At 43.0% G+C, this 20,018-nt stretch overlaps 1 protein-coding gene across 14 annotated transcripts in view; it reads left to right on the forward strand.

Moving 5' to 3' along the window:
* The window catches only part of WWOX (WW domain containing oxidoreductase), a 1,143,691-nt gene that overhangs the window by 664,366 nt on the left and 459,307 nt on the right, over positions 1-20,018 (forward strand). For 11 of the 14 annotated variants that reach the window (XR_013530200.1, XR_013530201.1, XR_013530202.1 and 8 more), the window contains one exon: positions 1-19,482. This exon is cut by the window's left edge. The exons of 2 other annotated variants lie outside the window; for them this stretch is intronic. The gene's annotated coding sequence lies outside the window, so the exon portion shown is untranslated. One more of the 14 variants, XM_035282433.3, reaches the window with a different exon arrangement.

Below are 20,018 nucleotides of genomic sequence, written 5' to 3' on the forward strand. Positions count from 1 at the left end.
AGTGTAAATTTGTAACTTTGCTTCAGCCTCTGATTGGTTGCTTTCCACAGCCAATCAGGCATTTGCATACAAGTGTAACTTGGTAACTTCACTTCAGGTTGTGATTGGTTGCTTTCCACAACCAATCCAACTGATTGCAGGCCACTACTTCATTTGCATGAGGTGTACACCAAGTGGCCAATGGGAAACCTCTAGAGGGTATTTAAACCTCAAAAAACTCTGTAACCAGGCTCTTGAGCCTCTCTGCTCAGGCCGCTCCTGCCATATGGATATATTTTCATTTTTGGTAAATCTCTGCTTTTGTTGCTTCATTCTTTTGCTTTGTTTCTGCATTTTGTCCAATTCTTTATTCAAAACGCCAAGAACCTGGACACCCTCCGCTGGTAACATAAAGAATGTCTAGAATGTGGTATGAAGAGTTTGGGGTACACCACAGCAGCAGGCACTGTCAGAACACTGTAGAGGGGCATTCAACACAGATCAGAAACTCCATGCAGGTGGTAATGAACTAAGTTTTGAGGGCTGAGTGAGAGTTTGAAAAGACAGGGCTTAAGGAAGGATATAGTAAATGGAAGGCACAGGACTTTAAAAACATATAGGCTGAAAACTGCAAGGTGTGTCTTAGAGGGCACACATGACATTTGATTTGTCTTTGTTTGCTTATTTAGAGTAGTTACTCTATATATGCATGAGCATTATATGTAGAAAAGGTCAGAAGGGGCCAGATTAGAAAGGGCCCATGGTTCTCACTGCATTTTTTTTTTTTTTAAGATGGAGTCTCACACTGTTGGCCAGGCTGGAGTGCAGTGGCATGATCTCGGCTCACTGCAACCTTTGCATTGTCCGGTTAAAGCAATTCTCCTGCCTCAGCTTCCAGAGTAGCTGGGATTACAGGCACCTGCCATCAAGCCAGGCTAATTTTTGTATTTTTAGTTGACAGGGAGTTTTACCATGTTGCCCAGGCTGGTCTCGAACTCCTATCCTTGAGTGAGCCACCCGCCTTGGCCTCCCAAAGTGCTGGGATTCCAGGTATGAGCCACTGTGTATTTCTGTTACTGGCTTACATTGCATTTCTACTACCTGAAAACAATGTGGAAAATATTAATTACAAAGGAGATAGAAAGTAATATTGACTTCTTGGCCTGAAAATCTACATGGCAATTTCACTAAACCCATCTGTTAAGGAAAGAAGAGCAAAGCTCTAAGTTTCCTCAAGGCTTCAACGTTCTCTCTTTCGTGCTACGTCAAGTCCTACCTGATTCGGGCTTCCCTAATCTGATTTCGTCCAGACTCGTAGCTTCCCTGGTCCCTGCTCCCCAGCACATTACCATTTATTCAGAGTGGGCCAGTGATGCCTGCCTCTTGCATTTTATTGATGAAAAAAATGAAGATCCCAAGGGGTTCAAAAAGTGACTGTAGGAGCCGGCACCGGTTTAGAATGGAGTTTGAATTTGAACGCGCTTCCCTCTGTCAAAGGCAGAGTCCCTTCAGCCAGGATCTTTCCTGGAAGAACTCAATATGAAGCCACTTGATTCGTTCTTCCTGTTGGTGGACTGATTGATTGCAGTCGAATCTTTCAGCTGGCTTTTGGCTGAGCTGGGCGTCTTCCCCTCCACCTCTCCCTTGAAAAGCCTGAGTTTCCGAGGCTTTCTACCATGGGTACTTAGCTTTGAAAAAAATGAGCATATTTTTCATTCTCGTTGCCGGCCTCTTCCTGTGTCATGGCCGTTATTCCCTTCCCCCTCACCATTGACCTAGGTCAACGCACAACGTGGAAGGACCCTATTTTAATGGTTAGCATTTCAGGGTCACTCCATAGAGAGGGGTTTGTGGGAGTCTTTTTTTTTCTTGCCTCTTTTCTTTGGATCTGTTTGGAAATGTAACATTTTAAAGCCTTTCTTGGCTGGAGGATTTTTTATTGTAAACATAAAACGTTCATTGAAACATTAAACATTTTACAGCTGTTTTTCAGCACATAAATTTTCATAGACATCCACCCCCTCACTGCCACACCCCCTCATAGATTTCTTCTTTTCCTCCTCCTTCTCCTCCTCCCTCTTGCTCCTCTTTATTTTTTTTTTTGTGCCCACATAGTCTGAAGACCAGAGTCGAGGGTGGGTGGGTGGGGGGCTAGTTTACAGATAAAATATAATGGGTGGTGTGGATCATCTAGTTTGGAAAAAAGCACATTGTATTTTAATACCAGGAACACGTGCACACCAGAAACCTGCCAAGGAAAACACTCCCACTGCTCCTTCCAGCCCTGACTCGAGCTGCTATGAACCAGGACCTTGTACCAAGTCTCAGAATGCTACTGGGAAAGCTCGCAATCTGCCTCCATCCACAAGGAGAGGTAGAGGAGGCCTACTCTGAGAAAGCCAGAATGCTCAGGAAAGTCAGAGTTAAGATGGTGCAAACCAGCATGGGATTTTTCCAAGGGCATCTTTTTGATATGATGACCCGTGGGTGATTTGGGTACTTGTCAAAGCAGAATCAGCATAACGCTGACCCAAGGATGGGTCTAAAGTATAGCTGGGCTGGTCATGGTGGCTCAGACCTATAATCCCAGTGCATTGGGAGGCCAAGCTAGGAGGATTGTTTGAGTCCAGGAGTTCAAGACCCACCTTGGCAATATAGCAAGACATTGACTGTACAAAAAATGTGAAAATCAACTGGGTATAATGGTGCATGCCTGTAGTCTCTGTTACTTGGGAGTCTGAGGCAGGAGGATCACCTGAGCCCAGAAGTTTAAGGCTGCAGTGAGCCATGATCGTGCCGCTACACCCCAGGACTTTAGCCCTACCAAAGTCCATTGTAGTAACACAGATATCAGCACCCTTGCCATGACCTCATGAGAGGTGGAATGAACTTACTGCTCCTGGATTTTTGGCTCTTGGCCTTGTAATATTTTTTGCTCATGGGATATTAATCAACATGATGTGTGCAGAGCCTTCCGATGTGTTTGCAGGACTGGGTTTGTATTCTTGTGTTTCACCCATGGCCATTGCCTCTTTTTCAGCTTGGTCTCCAGAATGAGATACATGAAACAGACCTGAATCTGACTTACAGCTTGGAGAATTGTTTAGCAAACCCAATCAATATCAGACCCACCTCAACCAATCCATAGACTAGTGAGTGAGGAAAATAAATATTTGATCTTGTGAAGGATAGAAGTTTTGAGGTTCTTTGTTTTGCTGCTGTATTATGGCAGTAGCTGATGAATAAATTCCCCCTCACCACCCCGCCAACCCAAGTGGCTTCCTATTCCATTTAGAGTAAAAATCCACACTCTTTTCCAGGGTGTACATGTTCTGAAGACCTGAACCTCCTGCCTGCCTCCCAGAGTTTATTTCCTATGACAAGTAGCCTTGGCCAGTGTCTTCTCAATGTCCTCCAACTACTCTAGTCTTTCTGCTTTTCCTGTGTCAGGGCCTTTGCACATGTTGTTTCTTTTGCAGGTGCTTTCTTATCCTTCTTTTTTTTTTTTAATTTTAATTTTTTGAGATGAAGTTTTCGATCTTGTCATCAAGGCTGGAGTACAATGGCACGGTCTTGGCCTATTGCAACCTTTGCCTTCCGGGTTCAAGCCATTCTGCTTCAGCCTCCTGAGTAGCGGGGACTACAGGTGTCCGCCACCACACTGGCTAATTTCTTCTCTTTCTGACACAGTTTAAATAGCACTTTCTCAGAGGCCTACCATGACCATCCTACCCAAGTAACAATAATAAAGTAAAGATAACCGTCGCTTATGAAATGCTTATTGCTTGCCAGTGTTCTTAGCATCTCCCAACAACCCTAAGAGGTGGGCATTACAATTAGCCTTCCTACTGTTTAGATGAGGAAACTGAGGCTAAGAGAGCCTTGGCAAGTTGAGTTACCCAGCTAGCAAATGGTGCAGTTAGATTCATACTCTGCCTCTCCCCACCGTTTCGTTTCTTTTTCTTTTTCTTTTTTTGAGATGGAGTTTTGCTCTCCTTACCCAGGCTGGAGAGCAATGGAGCAATCTCGGCTCACCACAGCCTCCACCTCCTGAGTTCAAGCAATTCTCCTGCCTCAGCCTCCATGGTAGCTGGGACTACAGGCTACTGCCACCATACCCAGCTAATTTTTACATTTTTGGTAGAAATGGGGTTTCACCATGTTGACCAGGATGGTCTCGATCTCTTGACCTCGTGATCCACACGCCTCGACCTCCCAAAGTGCTGGGATTAGAGGTGTGAGCCACCGCGCCCAGCCCTGTTTCTTTTCTTTTGAGCCCTTACCACTGTCTAAATAGGTATACACTTGTTTCTTTGATTGCTGTCTGCCTCTTTTTCCCTAGAGCGTAAGCCCATGAGCTTGTCCAGCCTACGGGGAAGAAAGCTGCTGTACCCTGGCAGAGCACTGATTGCTCATTATAACAGAGTTTAGTCCTAGCTCTGTCTCCAAGGATAAAGTCCTTCTCTCTGCCTCAGTTTTTCTACTTGTCAGAGGAGGGGCTTGCTCTTGAACTCCTGCATTTTTCTAAGACTCAGTATCCTGCAGCCGAAATAACAGTGCTTCATGGTGGTCCTGTTGCCTAGTTGCCTAAGAAACTCCAAGTCCATCTGTGCCGAAGAGTACTGAGCTTAGCCAGAGCGCTTGGGATTTGCAGAAGTGTCCCGGGCCTATCAGTTTTCTCACAGACTCTGCTGTTTCTCTCCCACACCTGACCCTGCACTTCTGTATCTAGCATTTATCCAGTACACCCCGTGTAAATGCTGAATCCCTGAGCTACAAAGGTGAACAGGTACCAAAGGTAAAGCAGAGTGTCCACTCATTACCTATTTGATGAATGAATGAATGAATAAACCACCCTGTCTACCAAAAATAGCTGATCACAAACATTTATTTTAACCTAATATAAAGTAGCTCAGAAGACTACATGCAAATTACTGTTGCCCACCAGTTAAGTACTGGTGGAAGTACTTAACTCTTTCGGGAAAGTCTTTCAGTCATTTCTATCTGCAGCATTTACTGGGCATTTCTTCATGCCAAGCCCTGGGGATACAGAGTTAAATAAAATAGAAGCTTAACTCAGCCATGCTGGCTGTGAAGTTCACCTTTCGGCTCCATTCTGCCATTCTCATCAGGGTCTTGCCCCATCTTGGCAGCAAGCCTGCTTTACCATGGGAGACCTCAGCTCTGATTACAGTACGTCCGCGATCAGCATGCCCTAACTGGTTAGCAGATGGCAGCTGCATGCAGTCACTGGGCGCAGATAGGAATCAACAAGGGAGATTAGGTAAAGTGCTTATTTGAGGTGTTGTCAGGGCCTGTGGCAAAGGGTTCCCTCGTTCCCTCTGCAGTTATTTTTCATGCACACTCGGATTACACTGCTCGGTGATATTACATCTGCATGCGTCTTGCCCTCTGACACGGCAAACACAGATGCTGCTCAAATCCTTGTAAAGCCGTATATCTTAAGTAGGAAGGAGCATCTTGGGTGGGGGGAGGCGAATTGATTTGCAAAGCAGCCTGACACATGGTCTCTTATTTCTCCTTGCAATCAAATAATTCATCTTTATGCCCCTAGGGCCTCGGTGAAATTCGAACCTGAACAAAACCAACGACTGCAAGGTTTATTTGTAGCAGTGGGATTAGAGAAATTAGCCAAGTATATTCTAAAATTATCAATTGCTGGTCACATGGTCCTGGATGTGTGTTAGTCCTTGGGAGTGGGTGGACTGTGGCTATGGTGGCATACATACCCCTCTGCGACCAGGGGCTGCCTGCATTGAGGTGCAGATGCAACATGCGCTTTTCTTTGGGTTGACCCATGTGCCATACGTCGCATGCAGACTACCGGTTAGCCACCTACAACACAGGTAGAACCCACATCTTACAAATGAGGAAACAGAGTGTGAGAGAATTTCAGTCCTCTGCCCTAGGGAGAGGAAAGGGGAAAGAAGTGGACTTCTAAGAAAGCTAAAATTCAAGACAGTACAATGTTTAAAAATTCAATATAGCCTTTTGCATTAAAATTACCATTTTAATAATAATAGTTTAAAAGAGAGAAAGAGACCCAAACTATTCAAACTCAGGGTTTGGGTTCCGGTGACACAATATTAAATCATCATGAAGCATGTCATGTTTTGTTGTTGTTACTGGGGTTGTTTTACACGAGGGTTCTGTACACAGGTTGAAGGAGGTGTTTATTTTAGTGGGAAAATCAAGGTGGAGGATATACATTTGGATGATGATGGAGCATGAGTTAGGCCGGAGGAAGTGTTTTCTGGTCTAGTTAAGGAGGAAAAAATTAAAGACCTTAAAATAGATGTCATCTATTATATATCTGTGAAAATGGGCCAAATAGATTGCCTCCGTTAAAGCCGTATTGGATGTTCAAATCTCGAGTTACCTGAAATGCAACTGTACTTCCTATATTTATCCAGGCTTTTTATAAACTGTTCCTCTTAACACCTCAAGCCGACAACCACATCCTGGGTGGTTATTTAATACCAAGTTTGACTTTCTTCACTTTGAGGGTCCTCAAAATAGACAGAAGGCAAGAGAGTCGACTTTTAAAAGTCTTGCACTGTTTACAAGTCAGATGCTTTTCGGCAGAGTGACTGTGAGCTCCCCCAACCATCCTGTCTCGTTGTTTTGTGGCAAATAGACTCTATCAGGGAAAAACAGGAGAAAAAACATGAGACAGCAAATGGAAGGCATTTCTGAAAGTCTTTTTCACATCTTAAAAACAAGAAGGAAGACGAGAAATGAAAAGAAACAAGTGAGCAACACCTCCGTGAAAGTGCAAGTGTTTGCAGAGTTCAGCCGCTGCCTTGTTCAGAAAGAGGAAGAAAAACCCCGCCCAGGTCAGCTGGTAGCTGATCTCCATTTCACTCCTGTTCAAAGCTCAGTTCCTCTGCAGGACAGAAGTGAGAGGCACAGAATTTCCTAGCTGTTTTGCCACTCCTACAGTCTGTAAGAAATGGGACCAGGACTCCTAGTTGTGAACCTGGAAAGATTCCCATTAGGATCAGGAAGTATGAGTTGGGTTAGCAAAAGTAAAGAAAGAACAGGGTATTTCATTTTTTTCATATGTAAGTAAACTGGAATTTATTTTATTTTGTTTTGAGACAGAGTCTCGCTCTGTCACCTAGACTGGAGTGTAGTGGCACCATCTTGGCTCAGTGCTACCTCCGCCCTCCAGGTTCAAGCGGTTCTCCCACCTCAGCCTCTTGAGTAGCTGGGATTATGGCTCATTTTTGTATTTTTAGTAGAGATGACGTTTCACCACGTTGACCAGGCTGGTCTTGAGCTCCTGACTTCAGGCCATCTGCTCCCCTCAGCCTACCAAAAGTGTAATCCCTAAGTGTGGGGATTACAGGCGTGAACCACAGTGCCTGGCCTTATTTTACTTCCTATTTTAGTTTCGGACGGTGTATGTGTAGGATTTTTACATGGATGTGTCTTGCAAGATGCAGAAATCTGGGCTTCAATTGAACTCATCACCCAAATAGTAAACATAGTACCCAATAGGTAGCTTGTCAATCCTTTTCTCCCTCCCTCCCTCTTTCTTCCCCCTCTTTGAAGCCCCCAGAGTCTGTTGTTCCCGTCTTCATGCCCATGTTCACCCAGCGTTGAGCTCCCACTTGCAAGTGAGAACATGTAATATTTGGTTTTCTGTTTCTGCATGTATTCCCTTAGGATAATGGCCTCCGGCTGTATCCATGTTGCTGCAGAGAACATTGTTTTTTTCTTGTTTATGGCTGTGTAGTATTTCCTGGTGCATATGCGCCACATTTGCTTTAAGAAGTCCACCACTGATGGGCACTTAGGTTCATTCCACATCTTTTCTTTGCTGTTGTGGATACTGCTGCGAAGAACGTGTAAGGGCAGGTTTCTTTTTGGTAGAATGACTTATTTTCCTTTGAATGTATATCCACTAATAAGATCACAAGGCCAACTGTTAATTCTGTTTTTTAGATCTTTGAGAAAGCTCCAGTTTGGTTTTCACAGGAGCAAGGTTGCAGAGAAAAGAGAAGAGTGCTGTTTGAAGCAGTTGAAACCAGACCTACCTCCAAAATGAATTGGGCTCAAAAGGGAATAGTACAGTACATATGAAAGACAGACATATTTATTTTATGTTTTGAACAACATAGCTGAAAGTAATTAGAATAAAATATGAGATAAATAAACTGGGAACCTTTATGAATTATTTCTGACATCTAGCATTAAATGTAGCTGGGTTTCCTGGGAGTCAAAAGCAAAGAGTTTTCAACCAAGAAAAGCAACATAGGTGTATACTAACACATGTCTGTCCTGGAATATAAATCTAAAAAGGTATTATATTTTATATATGTTTATATGTGTACGTTTGTATATAAATATACATATAAAGACCCAAACTCATTATAAAAAGACAAGGTGATATAACCATTTAAAATAGTCTGCTAAAAATATTAAAACATTCTTCTATCAGTCATACATGCCTTATATTTATGTAGATACAAAAATAACAGTGTGATATTAAACAATAAGTTAAGAAAGCTATTTTTGCAGAGCTAAAAAATCAATAGGTCCAGTTCCTTACCAGCATTTAGACATGTTTTGATGAAAGAAGGAAAGAAAAGGAAGGAGAGAGGGAAGGAAGGAAGGAGGGAAGGAAAGAGAAAGAGAATGGAAATTCTCTAAAGAAAAAGAAAGGAAGGAGAGAGGGAAGGTAAGAAAGAAATTAAGTCACATTTTAGAGTAAGACTGGAGGCAGAATGTCGCCCAAATGAAAATGAATAACCAATTGTGACTTGCTTCTGGTCCCTCCACAGGGAAGTGGACTGCCATGGTATTTCTAAAGATAATTAGCATTTTTCTTTAAAAAAGATGGAGGAAGATGAGGAGAGATAAGGCTTAGAATCCACTCAAGGAAGTGAACATAAATTTTGACCTTGATTATTTAAAACAAATAAAGACCAAGTTTTGCCAATCAGTTGTCTCAATCCCTAAAAGAAATATCTCTTGTACAGTGTCTGCTACTGGGTGATACACTTGGACATACACTGAAAATATACCTTTAAGTAGTTGAGTGACTTGAAATCTTGGTAAATGTTCTTTAGTATTTTGTCTACAAGTGTTCAAGGCCATCAGGTTAAAATGAGAGTTTTACTCTTTCTTTTTTTTTTTTTTTGTCATGGATGGAGTCTCACTCTCTCGCCCAGGTTGGAATACAGTGTGATCTCAGCTCACTGCAGCCTCTGCCTCCTGGGTTCAAGCGATTCTCCTGCCTCAGCCTACTGAGTAGCTGGGATTATGAGCACATGCCACCATGCCTGGCTAATTTTTTTTTATTTTTAGTAGAAAAGGGATTTTGCCCTGTTGGCCACTCTAGTCTCAAACTCCTGGCCTCAGGTGATCCCTTGCCTTGGCTTCCCAAAGTGCTGAGATTACAGGCGTGAGTCACCACACCCAGCCAAGAATATCATTTTGATATGATTTAGCTAACAGGTTCCACAGATTTTTAAACTCACTTTGAAATCTTGATAAAATTCTATGAGATAAACATTTGTCTTGGGTTTTTCCGTGATGGTGGGTTAGCGTTTATGGAGCCCTACTGTGTGCTAAAGACTTTATGTGCACTGTCTTCTTTCAACTTTACCACAACGCTATGAAATAAGTGGTGTCCAATAAACTTAATCAGATAATTACTTAAATGACCTGGCAAGCCACCCTACCTAACTGGTCCCAGTGTGGCCTGGTGCCAGCAGCAGCAACTGCACATTCCAGCTGAAATATCAATGGGGATAACTCTGGACCCTTTGTCTGGCTGATTCTTCAGGATGGAGGCGATGATTTCAAGAATGTCCTAGTTAGGCAGCTCTTATTTCATTGTCCAGATACAAAGACAATGAGCAAGAAGAGAATTGAGGTTGGGAGTACCAGTCACCCCTGTGTCTCAAGATACTTCTCAGTTTTCTTTATCACAGCAAGTGTTATTGCAGAGTTTTACTGCATTATATCCTTCTTAAATAAAAGTTGGCTGGGTGCAGTGGCTCATGCCTGTCATCCCATCATTTTGGGAGGCCAAGGCAGGTGGATTGCTTGAGCCCGGGAGTTTGAGACCAGCCTGGCTATCGTCATGAAACCCCATCTCTACAAAACATAAACAAAAATTGGCTGGGCATTGTGGTGTATGCCTGTAGTCCCAACTACTCTAGACGCCGAGATGGGAAAATCGCTTGAGTCTGGGAGGTCAAGGCTGCTGTGAGTCAAGATCACATCACTGCACTCAATCCTGGGTGACAGAGCAAGATTCTATCTCAAAAAACATTCAAAAAAAAGATGAAACTTAAGTCTAGAATTTGAAGAGACTGTTCCAAGGTCACATGGCTTTTAAGTGGCAGAAACAGGGGAGTTCTGTCTAACACAGTCCAATTGATCCATCTCAAGAAGAGAAGTATGCCAAAGAGGATGATTATTAAATGATCATTAATGTGAACTCTTGTAATTGCTCTCATAACTTTCTTTAAGCTTATCCCATAGGACATTGCTAAGTATCATTAGACTGTGATTATAAATGGATTCAGCCAGGCATTGCACTTTCGGTCCGGGGCAGCTCTTTCTCTAGAGACCAAGATGGTTTCTCCAGAGACCAAGTTCTGTGGAGATGCCATCTTCTCTGTCTTCACTCACTGGGGATGGACTGCTGGCAGTGTCACTTCTCTTCCTTTCTTGCTAACCTCTTCTGTAAAGGCAACTGATGGGTGCTCAATGAGGTTTCCGAAAGAAGGCATTCAGGCTGATTTCAGACAGCCTAAGGGCCGTGTGCAGGTTAGTAAGTAACTATGTCTTATTATTGAACTGGTGAATGAATGAATGACTAGGTCATTATGAATTTCTAGACCAGGGTTTTGAAGAAATTGGCATTGGATTTGAAAGCCAGTGTTCTCCTAGCACCAAATGACTTTCTTTTCCTTGCCTTCCTGGATTTCCTCCTCTTACTGGATTTCCTCCTCTTACAGTTGTTGTTTTTTTTCCCCTCCAAATGAATGACATTTATTAAAGAAAAATTCCTTTTCTCATATACCAACCAGTTGCAGCCTTTGGATGTTTTAATTATATAAAAAAGCACGGAAACTGGGGATTTTAATTAACAAGTCCAGCCTTGACACAGATAAATGCACTGCTTTGGTTATGCAGTGCTTTTATTTGGTTTTCCTGAAATATGAGAAAAGACATCTTCTCCTTCATCACCAGATTTGCTGAGTTTCTCCTTATAGATCTGGAGAAGAGTTTTGAGGACTCTCCTTATAGATCTGAGCAGTTGAGCCTGGGATCTGTAGTGACTCAGCCGAAGGGTGATAACTCACTCATAGTCTGTGCTGCATTCTGCACTGTCTGCAGGGGTGGCACTGCCGTGCCCAGGGAAGGTAATGCTCTCTACCAACAGCCAACAATTTATACTATTAAAAAATACACAAGAGTCAAACAATGAGAACACAGAGACACAGGGAGGGGAACATCACATGCTGGGGCCTGTCAGTGGGTGGGAGGCAAGGGGAGGGAGAGCATTAGGACAAATAGCTAATGCATGCAGGGCTTAAAACCTAGATGACAGGTTGATAGGTGCAGCAAACCACCATGGCACATGTATACCTATGTAACAAACCTGCATGTTCTGCACATGTATCACAGAACTGAAAGTAAAAAGAAAAAAAAAAAAGATTTTACTGAAAAGAAAAAAAAGAATACACCAGAGAAAGGAGACCCCCCCCCCACACCTTGAAGGATTTAATTCCAGGAATTGGAGAACATCTTACACGTTTGGAGACGGCAATAGAGAATGCAGTGGGTGGCCTAAGGCTCCAGGTCAGGGTAAAGCAGGCCTTGTTGCCATTCCCTTGGACTATGATCTTATACACTGGGGTGGTGGAGTCTTGAGATACTGATTAATTTAAGGCTGCATGATGATGGGGAAAGAGCAAAGATGTTCTTCAGTCAGTATCCACTGGAGTGCTTGTATCCTGGTGTTATAACATCAAATAATTCTATATCGTTTAGTAAATAGCCCTGCCCAGAGCCTCTTAAGTGCCCCACGCCCACTGGGATTCATGGGTGATTCATCACTTGGAGGAATATTACCTGCCTTGGTTAGGGAGAGCAAGCCTCAGGACCCGGCACCAGGGACATGTGACAAATACCCATTCAGATTGGTCAGTGCCAGCTATTAAATATGCTGAATATTATTTCTGAAAAGGGGCACAAGCAATAATTATCCAAACATACCTGTTTCCTGTCCCATTTTCACCGTTTAGTAGCTTTGAGTCTACAAGTGGCCACCCCAGGTTTTTCTCCTCCTCTGTGTACCAATCATATCAGTAATCACTGTAACTTCATAGGGATTTTTTTCAGGACTTAATGATAAGACAAACACACACCGAGCAAACAGTTTTCTGGCAGATCAGAGGCCTGGAATAAATGGTGGTAATTTAACTGTATGACAAAGTGTCTTGGAGAGAAGGCCTCCTGTATGAACCCTGAGGCATGAGAAGGCTCAGAACTCATCCCATTTTCAGCCTTTTATTTGAAAAAGGGAAGAATGATGGAAAGGGGAAGAGGGAGTACGTACAATAGGAACAGGGATCCTGGAGACTTGAATTCCTAGTATGCCTTGCCCCTGGCTAAAACGGATCTTTTACACATGCGCTTTTTCTCCCTCTCCAGCTGGCCCTGTTGCTTAACGTGGCAAAAGTAGATGTCATGTTTGCAGACAGTTTTGTTCACTTTCAAAACTGGGTTTATCTAATGTGGATTTGAAACAAACAAAAATCAATAAAATGAGCAGCATTGGGAGCCAGAGTGAAGGCAGTTGAAAAAGTACAGAACTCTACAGGACTGTTAAACATTATTCAGAAAGCTCCGAAGCTCCCTCAGTCTGGGATTCTGAAAAAAAGGTTCATTAAGCAATAGTTTACCTCAGACCATGAGGAGATGGACTTTAGCCAAAACAGCCTGAAAAACACAAGAGAACAGTTGGGAGAAGGAATTGTTTTTGGTTTCTGAGAATGCTTTATTAATATTCCTATGAGACTTTCATGGCTTATTGACCCTTAGTACTGATTGGGTAAATTTTAGTATTTTTATGCTTCTTAGTTTCACTGTGTTTGTTCATTCATTTTGCCATTAAACTACAGTTAAGCAACTACTTTAAGGTTGTGGACAAAGAATGAGATATAAGCTGGGGAAGGTGGCCTCTGGTTAATTCTCCATTCTTGGTAGTCATGTCTTGCTGTAGTCTTCCTGACACTGAATACTGTTGACCTGTGTAATTGACAGGATATTGCAAACATCAGAGGATGTGACTTACAAGGCTAGGCCATAAAAGATATTGAGGCTTCTGCTTTACTGGTGTGGATCACTCACTCTAGAAAAAGCCAGCTGCCATGTTGGGAGGATACTCAAGTGTCCTCATGCAGAAGAACTGAGTCTCCTGCCAACAGCCGTGCGAGTGAACCACCTCTGAAGTTGGTTCTGCGGCCCTAGTTAAGCCTTCAGGTGTCTGTAGCCTTTGCTGCAATCTTCACTTATTTGAGACCCTTATCCAGAATCACCGAGCTACGCTGATCCCAAGTTTCTGACCCACAGAAGTTCTTGTATGAGATAATAAACATTTATTATTACTTCAACCCACTTGGTTTTGGGATAATTTGTTTCACAACAGTGGATAACTAGTACAACTGGAAAAATTAATCTTTAGAGCCCATTCAGAGTCTAAACAATTGACTATTCAGTGCTAGGTAAGGAAACAAATTAATGGTTACTTTCTTACCACCCACCGGAGCACTGCAGCATAACCACCATTTAGAGGGAGCTGTGCTCTGTTGCTTCTGTACCTCTTGCCTCCTCAGTTTGTGGTGTGATGTGTTTGCCTGACAAATACCATCTGGGACCCTGGATGTACAAGCTTCTTGAGACTGCTAAATTTAACAGGTAGTTGAAGTTTAACTGTTTAACCCAGTTAATTCTTCTAAAAGTGCCATATTAAAAGTAGGTGGTGTATTTTGAAAGACATATGTAGATACATTTTTATTTATTGATGTAAATATATTTTCCTATAAATCATCTTTCTAGTTTACACATAGCCATCTTCCTGCTATGTCCTTATATGGCAGAGGGAGAGATCATCTTTCTTTTTTCTTTTTTTGAGATGGAATCTTGCTCTGTTGCCAGGCTGGAGTGCAGTGGTGCGATCTCGGCCCACCATAACCTCTGCCTCCCAGGTTCAAGCAATTCTCCTGTCTCAGCCTCTGGGTAGCTGGGACTACAGGCGTGCACTACAACACCCAGCTAATTTTTGTATTTTTAGTAGAGATGGGATTTCACCCTGTTGGCCAGGATAGTCTTTATCTCCTAAACTTTTAACCCTCCCACCTCAGTGTCCCAAAGTGTTGGGATTACAGGTGTGAGCCACTGTGCCCTGCCGAGATCATCTTTCTTAAGTCTCTTCTAGCAAGGCCACCAGTCTCATTCATGAAGACTCCACCCTCATTACTTAATCACCTTCCAAAGGCTCCACCTCCTAATACTATCACCTTGGAGATTAGTGTTTCAAAATATGAGTTTGGAGGGACATATTGATTCCAACACACTGACATTCTGCCAAAGCAGTCAGGATGCTCTTGTAAGATATGGATTTATATATATCTTTCTGAAATAACACCACCTACTTCCCTGCCTTCCCAAACAGAGTGCATTCTGCAGCCTTGATGATTCTGAATTGCCCTTGCTGTGAGGCCAGAAGGTGCTAGCCAGCAGCATGGGCATCATATACCCTGTGGATGACAACAGTGTGCATAACAGTCCCTGCAGCCGCCTGGCAACCTTTTGTATGATGATATCTGTGTTGCCAAAAGAAAGCACAGGCGACCTCATGACCATCAGTCCTGTGTTGAGGCTGACTGTCTGAGTTTAGGCTGCTATAACAAAAGTACCATAGACCAGGTGGCTTAGATAGCAAATACTTATTTTTCACAATTCTATAGGCTAAAAGTCTGAGATCAGACTGTCAGTCCAAAGGGAAGTTTTTGGTGAGGGCTCTCTTCCTGGTTTACAGACAGCCACCTTCCTGCTATATCCTTGGAGGGAAAGGGGAGAAATTATCTTACAAGGGCATTAATCGCATTCATGAAGGCTCCACCCTCATGACCTAATTGCCTCCCATAGGCTCCACCTCCTGATACTATCACCTTGGAGATAAGGGTTTCAAAACATGAGTTTGGGGGGACCCATTGATTCCACAACACTGACCTTCTGTCAGATGAGTCAGGATGCTCTTTTTCAAACTTCAATCTTTCCCCACCCTCACAATGTGCCACTGTTATTATTGAATTAATATTTAAAATATTGAAGATTTAATTAACATTGAAATTTTTCTTTAAATCAATTCAATGATTCATTAACTTTGTTTTAAAAGGAGATGTCCTATTTCCTTCATAAAGAGAAGATCAATATGATTTGCCAAATATAGATGAAGGTAAACCTACCTACAATGGAAATAGAACTATATTAATTCCAAGTAGCCGTTATTACCAGAGAATACTCTAAGCCCAATGTTTGTGCTCTCTTCAATCAAACAGAAGATTATCCATTTGTATAAAACCAAAGCAAGATCTTTTCCAGTTAGATTAATTAGGCAAGACAAAAGGAATAGTAACTATCTCACCAAAATTATTTAATGCAGGGCCCAGGAGCCACCTCAATCATCTACAAATTGGTTGGGCATGTTTATTACCTCAGATTGGAAGCAGGCTTTCCCCAGGTGAGTTTCCCTTTGTAATGCCACTATCCTGTACTTGTCAATACGATTCTAAGCACTACCTCTGCGTGGCAGAAACTATCAACTGCGAGCGGTTTCCCCTTAGCTTGTCCTTCCCCTTCTACAGGATGGACGTTAAGAGCTCTGGCTTTGATTCCAATCCTATCTCCTTTTCTCCCTATGTGATTCTTGGTTGACCTCTCAGAGCCCATTGGTAAATGGAGATAAAAATATATACTCACTGGGTTGGTGAGAAGGTCAAGGGCAATGCTGTATATGAGACATGGCATTTGCTATAACGAGGATGTATCTCAGTTGCCACATTTGTATCACTAACTGTTTGAAGAGTTTGTATTCAAGATTTGGAAGAGAATCTTCTTCCTAAGCCAGCATTTTCTTTTGCATAAAAAGAAAGGGGGAAAAAAAACCTTCACAGACAAAACCCAGGGCATATTTTAGGTGTGTTTAATCCCAAGTTCCTGATGTCTTTCGGGAACCTGGAACTTGCCATTATATTTTTGTAGGTCAATATGTTCCCACTTTTGATTTAAGATGTTACAAATTCTATATGGTTGCCAGCTGGGGATTCCTGGCTGATCTGTGCAATTTTTTTCAATGCGGTCATGTGTGATGCTTAGTGGTGACTAAGGGAAGATTACATGGAGAAGTGTTAGAACAGGCTAATCAACGGGGAACCCATTTCATGTGAATGCCAAGATGTCTTGAAGGTAGGCATGGCAGGGAAATAACAGGGTGCCATGCTTGGTGAGAAATGAATTCCTAAGTGTGCCCTGACTGCCATGACGAGCCAGGCAGAGCATGGAAACTATTCTTCTTCTGTTTCTTTTTCTCTTCTTCCCTCTCTCTGTTCTTTCTTCTCTCACTGCTGCTGAAGGTAGAGCCTGTTGTATTAAACTAAGCCAGTGAGGATTTTGGTGTTACTTGCCTTTCAAGCCTCTTGACATACAGTGTCATCCAGGAGCAGTGGGTGAGCCTGCGAATGTTTCAGGCACAAACCCACATTCTCATTGAATCCTTACAAGTAGCCCTCTAATGAATTCTCACTCTGTGGATGAGGAATGGAAACCCAGGGATGGGAAGCTGTGTGCCTACAAGTATCCATTTGGAAGAAGCAGGGCTGGAATTTGAATGGGAGACTGTATGCTCCCTGTAGTAGGTTCCTGCGGCTGCTGTAACAACTTAACGTGAATGCACAGGCTTAAGACAGTACAAGTGTGTTCTCTTACAGTTCTGAAGGTTTCGCTCCAGAGTGAGTTTTATGGAGTGAGAATCAAAATGTTGGCAGGTCTGGTTTCTTCTGCAGTTTTTAGGGGAGAATCCATTTCAAGCATCTTCCAATCTCTAGAGGCTCCTGGTGTTTTTCAACTCATGGCCATAGCACTCCAATCTCTGCTTTCACCATCACTTCTTTTTACTGTGACTCTGGCCCTCTTGCTTCCCTCTTACAATAACTTTTTTTTTTTTTTTGAGACTGAGTTTCACTCTTGTTACCCAGGCTGGAGTGCAATGGCGAGATCTCGGCTCACCGCAACCTCCACCTCCTGGGTTCAGGCAATTCTCCTGCCTCAGCCTCCTGAGTAGCTGGGATTACAGGCACGTGCCACCGTGCCCAGCTAATTTTTTGTATCTTTAGTAGAGACGGGGTTTCACCATTTTGACCAGGATGGTCTCGATCTCTTGACCTTACAATAACCCTTTTAATTGCATTAAGCCCACGAGGCTAATCCCAGATGTATTCGTCAGTTTTCAGGCTGCTGATAAAGATATACCCAAGATTGGGTAATTTATAAAGAAAAACAGATTTAACAGACTTACAGTTCCACATGGTTGGGGAGGCCTCACAATCATGGTGGAAGGCAAAAGGCACGTCTCATATGGCAGCAGGCAAGAGAGAGTGAGAGCCACGTGAAGGAGTTTCCCCTTATAAAACCATCAGCTCTCATGAGACTTACTACCACAAGAACAGTATGGGATAAATCACTCCTGTGATTCAATTATCTTCCACCAGGGTTCCCCCTGCAACATGTGGGAATTACAGGAGCTACAATTCAAGGTGAGATTTGGATGGAGACACAGCCAAACCCAGTCACAGGATAATTCCCCATATCGAGATTCTTAATCACACTTGCAGTTGATTTTATTATGCAAGCTGATATATTCGTAGGTGGGATTAGGGCTTAGACACCTTTGACAAGGAACATTATTCCGCCCAACACACTCCTCAGACTCATGCTTATTCCCAGTCACGCAGTTAGGAGAGGATGCCCACAATGCACTGGGGCTTTTGTGTCTGTGTCTCCCCATCAAGAACAGGTACTTGTCCGTGTCTCTGGAGCTTGCAGCCAAGTCCTAGAGTCAGCATCGGATGGCTTCTCTCAAGCTCCCAGTTTCAGGGAACAAGTCTGCAGTGGGACATGAGACTCTTTGAGGTAGGATACCTCTCCTGCTTGGAGAGCATTACAGGCTGCATTAGTCTGTTTTTACACTGCTGGTAAAGACATATCCAAGACTGTGCAATTTACAAAAGAGGTTTAATAAACTCACAGTTTCACATGGCTAGGGAGGCCTCACAATCATAATGGAAGGGGAAAGGCACATCTTACATGGCGGCAGACAAGAGAAGAGACCTTGTGCAGGGAACTCCCTTTTATAAAACCATCAGATCTCTTGAGAGTTACTTACTATCATGAGCATAGCACAGGAAAGACCCACTCCGTGCTTCAGTTATCTCCCAGTTGGCCCCTCCTGTAACATGTGGGAATTACGGGAGCTATGATTCAGGGTGTGATTTGGTTGGGGGCACAGCCAAACCATATCACAGGCTAATGACAGAGTGGGGTGGTTTCTTGTTTTGTTCCTATGGCAATGATTGCATTTCCTTTTTCTTCCAAAAATGGTTAATGGGCTTGTCTTTCTTGGACTGGGTTGGTAGTAGACCATAAGCACAGCAGTTCAGAAAGAGCAGCCTCCATGAAGTTGGATGTATTTGTCTTTATTAATCTGTTTGGATTTTCTTGGCCCATTTACCCACAAATTTAAAAGACGTGATGAGTTTTCAGGGGGAACTCTTTAGCATTGATGTTTTCATTTGGTTTTGTTTACTTGTTCAATGCCCTCTCGGCTCCCAGACCAGTAAACACACCATTGTCACTGGGGAGAAATTTGTGTTGGCTGAAATCTGTGGTTGGCCTGTCGCTTTTTTCTCTAGTCAGCTACCCTGATAGTTTCCCTGTGGTTTGTGGTGGGGTCACAGTTCTTGACCTCAGTACCCTTGCTGGTCTAGAGGAGACTGGTTTGTTGGGAAAGTCTGACACACTTGGGTTCTTTGTGACATCTAGACCACCCGGCTGAGTCTGACAAGAAACGTTGATTGCCTCCTTGGCTTTTGAAGCTCTCATCTGTGGCACTACAAGGTCATCTTCAAAATCCCACATTCTTTTTTGGATTTAGGCATTAACCCCTTGGTGTGAGGAGAAAGATAATTGTCAACACATTTAGGAGAGAAATCATGCAATAAAGCTGATCCAACATAGACTAACTTAAAAATAGTTCATTGGTGCTAACTTAGTTCATTCATGCTTTATCTTCATGTGTGTGTATGTGTAAGGGGATCAATTATATACATAAGACAAAAGACCCCCTAGGAAATGTTTGAGAAACTATACAACGAGGATGAATCAACAAGTAAATATTAAGAAAATTTCTTAGATTGAGAAAAAATATTACTCCTGTTTGGGGTGAACTCTGTGCTGACCCACTGAGGGTCTCTGATTTAACTGCCTCCAGTAATCCTGTAAGATATGTCTAATCATTTCCATTCTATGGATTAGGAAATGAAGGCCAAAAGTGGTGAATTGATTTGACCACAATCACAGATCCAGGAGCTTCCTCAGCCCAGAGCCTACAATCAGCTCTGTCTTAAGACCAAGTCCTTTTATCCCCCTGCTTGCTACTCAAAGCCTGGTCCATGAACCAGTAGCTTCTGCATCTGCTAGGAGCTTTCTGGAGGTGCGGACTCTCAGGCCTGACTGACACCAGGCCTGCTGAGTTCGAATTTTAACCAAAGTCTCTTGGTGACTCCTGGGCAGTTTAGAAGGGGAACTGCTCACTGCCCCCACCTCCCACTGAATTAAATAGACATTAAATGAGCCTTCCCTGAGTGCTCAGCCTGTGGTAAGGCTGCAAAGACAGTAAGACCCAGCTCTGTAATGCAAAACACAGAGCA

This window comes from Callithrix jacchus, chromosome 20 (genome assembly GCF_049354715.1).
Source record: "Callithrix jacchus isolate 240 chromosome 20, calJac240_pri, whole genome shotgun sequence".
Lineage (NCBI taxonomy): Eukaryota > Metazoa > Chordata > Mammalia > Primates > Cebidae > Callithrix > Callithrix jacchus.